We start from the raw sequence: 6,567 nt of genomic DNA, 5'->3' as shown, positions 1-6,567 counted from the left end.
CTCGGAAGTGCACCCTGCACCATGGGACGATTGGGTTTGGGGACTGGTCCTTTACATGGACCAGTGTGGCTTAGCAAGACAATCTCTGTGAATTTGATCTCTTACCTATATTTCCACCTCTGCCTTCAACCGTGAGGTCATCAGACAGTATCTTGGTTTGTGCTTCCCGCCCTCCAGGGTAGCGAGAAAGAGACACACATTCTCTATGAATTAGTGAGCCTGCAACGTTCTGCTACAATCTCACAAAATGGCCCTCCAGGTACCAAGGGGAAGCCCCTCATTTGCCAGGCCAGGCACTTAGCTGAGACACTCTTCTTACACTCAGCTGAGACACCAAAATTCGCCAAGACTAATTCTTAGCTATGCTTCCTTAGAGGTCACGTGTCTCCTTTTACCTTCGTCCTAGTGACAAGCTCCCCACTCAACAGGAACTGACTGGATTTAAAGAGCAGACTATCTTATCCTGTTGGAGCAAAATGGGAAGGAAATTCTTCACAGTCCTCCGGCTATCACTGAACCATGGACAGTTTTGTCACGCGAGGCAACTACCAATGGGTTGGGATTGGGGGACAACTGGAACCCCCATTCTCTGCAAGTTGGGATTTAAAAGAAGACTGCTGCTTTGGCTATGATACGGCAGCCACGCGCTCCTCCTATGCCGGGGCCTTTCCATGGCTAAGCATTTTCCCAAGGGAAAGGAGCACACAAGTTGTTGTTCAGAACAATCCTGTGCACCACAGCTCCAAAAAGAAAACAGCACACAGTCACGTGAGGGAGACACCAGGGAACTGGTACATTTGAAGAGCCCTTGGCTCCATGGGGATGAGGAATAAAGGAAAGAGACAGACACGGTTGAGCCTGCGCAGTGGCAATTCCGCGCACATCGAATCCAGCAACAGGCTGGCATTGGGGCTGCTGCCTGAGAGAGGCGTTAAATGCTCTGGGTCTTGGTCTGGAAGATGGTTCCTGCTAATCACATAAAATTCTTCTATTGAGGGCTGGAGAGATGGCTTAGTGGTTAAGACTGCTCTTCCAGAGGTCCTGAGTTCAAATCCCACCAACCACATGGTGGCTCACAACCATCTGTAATGGGATCTGATGCCCTCTTCTGGTGTGTCTGAAGACAGCTACAGTGTACTTATATATAATAAATAAATAAATCTTTTTTAAAAGTTCTTCTATTGAACTTTATTGAACCAGCATCTGGTTTCCTTCTAGGCAGATAGTACCTCAATAAAGCACAGCAAAAAGGAAAAAAATTCGCCTAGAGCCCTGGAGGACATGGGCCCAGCTGAGTTTAGGGAAACAAGTCATTTAGGAGTGACATTTGATCTGGAGGTGAGTCACAGTCAGCTGTATCACTAACCTGTCATTCCCCAGAGGAGGGATCCAGGGCCCTCTGCCCTGAAAGGCAACTCCACAGGCTAATGTATTTTTAGAGTAATCATTGCAGCAGGGAAATATCTTCAAAGCACTGTGACAGTCTGCAGAGAATCCTGACTTTGTCTTTTATAACATACAAAAAGCTACCTTTATAAGCGGGTGAGATGGCTCAGTGGGTGAGAGCCCTTGGCGTGGGAAGGATGAGGGCCTGAATTTTTTCCTCAGAATGAAAGGTGGAAGGGAGTAGCTGGGTGGTGATGGCACAGGCCTTAACTCCCAGCTCTTAGAAGGCAGATATCTGAGTTCAAGGCCAGCCTGGTCTACAGAGCGGGTTCCAGGACAGCCAGGACAACAGAGAAACCTTGTCTCAAAAAAAAAGGGGGTTGGGGATTTAGCTCAGCGATAGAGCGCTTGCCTAGGAAGCACAAGGCCCTGGGTTCGGTCCCCAGCTCCGAAAAAAAGAAAAAAAAAAGAAAGAAAGAAAGAAAAAAGAAAGATAGAAGAGAGAACTGACTCCTCCCATACTGAATTCTATACACTATTTACAATATATTATGTATTTATGTAAATATATAAAAATATACATTAGCATGTATATTTTCTGGGTGTTTTTGTGTGTGAAGTATGTGTGTATATATATCTGTGTGTGCTCACACATGTGTGTATGTATGTGGAGACCAGAAGTTGGCAAAGACAGTTTCCTCAGTTTCTCTCTCATCTTGTTTTCTGAAACAGTTCAGACAGCTTTCTGAACCTGGAGCCGACTGATTTGGCTAAATGCCCCAGGCAGCACTCTCCAGGGATCACCCCGTTTGTTCCTCTCACCATTGGGTTTACAAATGTGTTCTGGCTTTTTACATGAGTGCTGGGACCTGAACTGAGGTTCTTATGCTTGAGCGGTGGCTGTGCCATCTCTCCAGCTACTTTTCTGATATAATAATAATAATAATAATAATAATAATAATAATAATAATAACCAAATGAGATTTATTTTGTTTATGTCTCTATATGTGGGGATTGTGGGCTGATGTCTATAAGCAGGTGAGGGCTGGCACAAGTTAAGTCAAGGCCATGATTGGGCAATAAAAAAGCAAGGCAGGGGGGTTGGGGATTTGGCTCAGTGGTAGCAAGCACAAGGTCCTGGGTTCGGTCCCCAGCTCCGAAAAAAAAAAAGTAAGGCAGGGACATAGTTTTTGTAAGGTGAGAGGGAAGAGAATGGGAGAGAATCAAGATGGAGACGGAGAAGGACGACACAGATGCGGGTGGTCTTTTTTTTTTTTTTTTTAATTTGTTTTATTTATATAAGCACACTGTAGCTGTCTTCAGACACCAGAAGAGGGCATCAGATCCCATTGTGGATGGTTGTGAGCCACCATGTGGTTGCTGGGAATTGAACTCAGGATCTCTGGAAAAGCAGTCAGTGCTTTTTTTTTTTTTTTTTTTTTTTCTTTTTTTCAGAGCTGGGGACGAACCCAGGGCCTTGCGCTTCCTAGGCAAGTGCTCTATCACTGAGCTAAATCCCCAACCCCGCAGTCAGTGCTCTTAACCGCTGAGCCATCTCTCCAGCCCCCCGGGTGGTCTTACATGGCCCTAGGTAGTTATAAATATTTCTTAAGGGATGGATTTCTATAGGACAATTTATCTCATCCAGGTGGGCGGTTTATATCTTTATCAATGGGTTGTGAGTTTATTGTGTGGGTGTATTGTAAACTGAGAATTTAACATATAAGTCTGACTGTTAAGTTACAGTTTATTGAGTCTTGATTTTACCAGGTAGCTGGAACCAGAGAATTTGCTGCAAGTAGAGAGCCGCCGGGAGAGATGCTAACCAGAGCCCTCCAGTGCTGGAACTAACTCTAGGGAGCAGCGTGGCAAGGCGCTAGGCTGGAAGGGCTGCAGACCTCGTGGGTCAGAGAGTTCTTGGGGCCAGCATGGAGCAGTGCTGTGCTGAGATAAAGACACCCCACAGAGCCATGTGGCCCTACAGGACTGGCACTAGCACAGAATGAAAGGTTTTTTAAGTATTTACCATAACAGGGGTGGGCAGGGGATGTGTATGAACATTCTGTTACCTGAGGCCAGGAGAGGATGTTGGAGTCCCTGGACCCTGGTGTTGTGAGCCACCCTACCTGGGTGCTGGGAACCGAATTCTAGTCCTCTGAAAGAACAGCAAGTGCCCGCAGCTGCTGACCCATCTCTCCTCTTCTCTGATGTTTTTGAGAGAGCGTCTCCCTATGAAGTTGTAGATTGCTTGGAACTCATGATATAGACCAAGCCAATGGTAAACTTTTGGAGAATTGTCCACTTCCCTTTGACAAGTGCTGGAATTACAGGCATGTGTCACCATACCCAGCCTACATAGCATAGCAACCAAGTATATCTTGGGGCTTTATTCACTTGGGAGTGCCCACTGCTCAGAGACTCTATATCTGGGAAAGATATTTTTGTGGGTGGTGGTGTTGGGTGCCTCGTACAAGTTAGCAGAGTATTCTAATGCTAAGATGTGTCTATATCTGAAGTGTCAATCTGCCTCGTAGAGCCTTTGAGAACAGCAAAAATTCAGCACTAAAATTTCAGGCTGCAGATCCATGTCAAGTCCACTGTTTGTCCTGGTTGTAACACCATGGCGCTTGTGTTCCAAGCTTCTGTAAAGTGGTTTTCCTCAAGTCCCTCAGTTGCTTCATGGCTTTGGGATTATGCATGCTTGACAGTCTAAGCTGATTCATGAGTGTCCCAAAGGGGATATAAGGATGTGAGTCTCTTGATTGTATAATTTTCTGGGTTATTGACCCAAGTAGTGAACCATTTCCATAGTTACAGAAAGAGGAAGGGCCTGCTTGCCTTTTTTCTTTTTCTTTTCCTTTCTTTCTTTCTTTCTTTCTTCCTTTCTCTCTTTCTTTCTTTCTTTTTTTTTTTTTTTTTTTTTTTTTTTTTTTTTGAGAAAGGGTTTCAGTGTAGCCCTGGCTGTCCTGGAACTTGCTCTGTAGACTAGGCTGGCCTTGAACTCAGAGATCCTCTGCCTCCCAAGTACTGGGGTCAAAGGTGTTCACCACCGCAGCCTGGCAGTTTGCTTGCTTTTTGATGAAGAAAGCTGTTTTCGTTATATTCAGAGTTGCCTGTTTTATTTAGGGGTTGTGGGGTCAGTCATAAGTGGTTATATAAAAAACAGTGGAACGGAGAGATTTTACATTATTACTGCTTACCATGATATTTTTAGGCTTGACATTTTTATTTTTACATATATAATTTACCTTCAATGCATAAGAAAATAATTTAAGCACCATGGTAAGAAAAAACCCTCCAGTTCAGAGACTGCCAGTAACCCGGCAAAGGAATTTGAGTTCTGGGGTCTCGGAAGCCTGGAGTGTGGCAATTTTTGTGTCTTCCCTAAACATCTTTTTGAGGTTTGCTTCTGTGGTGTTGGTTGTTAGCCTGACCCCTTCTAGGACCGACTATCGCCCTAGCACATGGCGCTGCTACTGTGTGTTCGCCCATCTGCTTAAAACTTGCCGTATTGTCTACATTTATCACGGGGTGCATGTGTGGGTACTGGGGTGTGTGCCATGGCGTGAGTGTGGGACAAGTTGAAAGAGTTCATTCTTCTACCACATGTGTCTGGGGATTTGAACTTACACTGGGACACTTGGAAGCAAGCGCCTTCACTGGCTGAGCCATCTCGCAGGCCCCTGGTCGCATTTGATGGACAGTAGGGTTCATTCCATTTAGGGATGTTAGGCTTAAAGCTGCTGTGAATTTCTTAATTTCCTCCACCACCTCCTCCTCCTCCTCCTCCTCCTCCTCCTCCTCCTCCTCCTCCTCCTCCTCCTCCACCACCACCTCCTCCTCCTCCTCTTCCTCTTCCTCTTCCTCCTCTTCTTCCTCCTCTTCCTCTTCCTTCTCTTCTTCCTCCCCCATCCTCTTCCTCCTTCTCCTTTTCCTCCTCCACTTCCTCTTCTTTTTCCTCCTCTTCTTCTTCCCCTCCTCTTCTTCCTTCTCTTCTTCCTTCTCCTCCTCCTCCTCTTCCTCTTCCTCTTCCTCCTCCTCTTCATCCTCTTCCTCCTCTTCCTCTTCCTTCTCTTCTTCTTCCCCCTCCTCTTCTTCCTCCCCTTCCTCCTCCTCCTCTTCCTCCTCTTCCTCCTCCTTTGTTCTTTTAGGACAGGGTTTCACTCTGTAGCCCCAATGGTACTACAATTCTCTCTGTAGACTACTAGAATTTGAACTCACAGAGGTCCACCCGCCTCTGCCACCAGTGAGCTTGTGATTAAAACTATGTGTCTCTCAAACTTCCCTATCTTGTACACATCCTTGTGTGACCTAGGGTTTTTGTTGTTGTTTTGTTTTGTTTTGTTTTAAAGCAGATCCTCCTTTAGCCCAGACTGGCCTTGAATTCTCAGTGAATTAAGGATAACCTTGAACTCCTGATCCTCCTGTCTCTGCCCGATGAGTGCTGAGGGTTTTGTGTAATTTAGGCAATCAAACCCCAGGACTTCGTGCTCCCTAAGCAAGTACTCTGTCAAGTGAGCAATCACGTAAGCTGTTATTTACTTTGAGTAATACCTAGGGAGAGAATTTCTAGGTCATAGGAGGTTTGTCGATGAGAAACTACAGAGTCAGTTTCCCAGTGGGTGAGCAGTGCATGGTCTCAGCTAAGGATGAGTTGTTACCTGGTCCTGCTGATACTAAGCATGGACAGCCTCTGTTTTTAGCTGTTTTAGCAAATAAAAACACACAGTTTTAAAAACTTTTTATGTACTGGAAATATACCAGCATCCTCTTACATGCTGGGTAAGCTACATTCACAGTCCAAAGCTTTCAATTTTGAGGAAGTCTTTTCTGTGAATGGTTGGTATCATGGGATACTAAGAAGGCTGTGCCTGGGAGACACGGAGCCTCTTACGATCCTTTTCTAAAAGCTTTAGAGTTTTAGTTTATATAGGAGTCTAGAAATCACATCTATGTTTTTATTTTGTTTTTAATATATGGAGGCCACTATACATGCTTTTTTCCTTTTTCTTTCTCCCCTCCTCACCCCCAATACCGCTGTTTTTCAGAATTTGCTCGGTATGATAGCTCATGTCTATAATCCTAGCACTCTGGAAGCTGAAGCAGGAGAATCACAAGTGAGAGCCCAGCCTGGGCTACGTAGTGAGTTCAAGACTGGTCTAAGCTACTAGTATTTTTTTC

This window comes from Rattus rattus, chromosome 9 (assembly GCF_011064425.1).
Source record: "Rattus rattus isolate New Zealand chromosome 9, Rrattus_CSIRO_v1, whole genome shotgun sequence".
NCBI lineage: Eukaryota > Metazoa > Chordata > Mammalia > Rodentia > Muridae > Rattus > Rattus rattus.
This window is presented reverse-complemented; position numbering follows the sequence as displayed.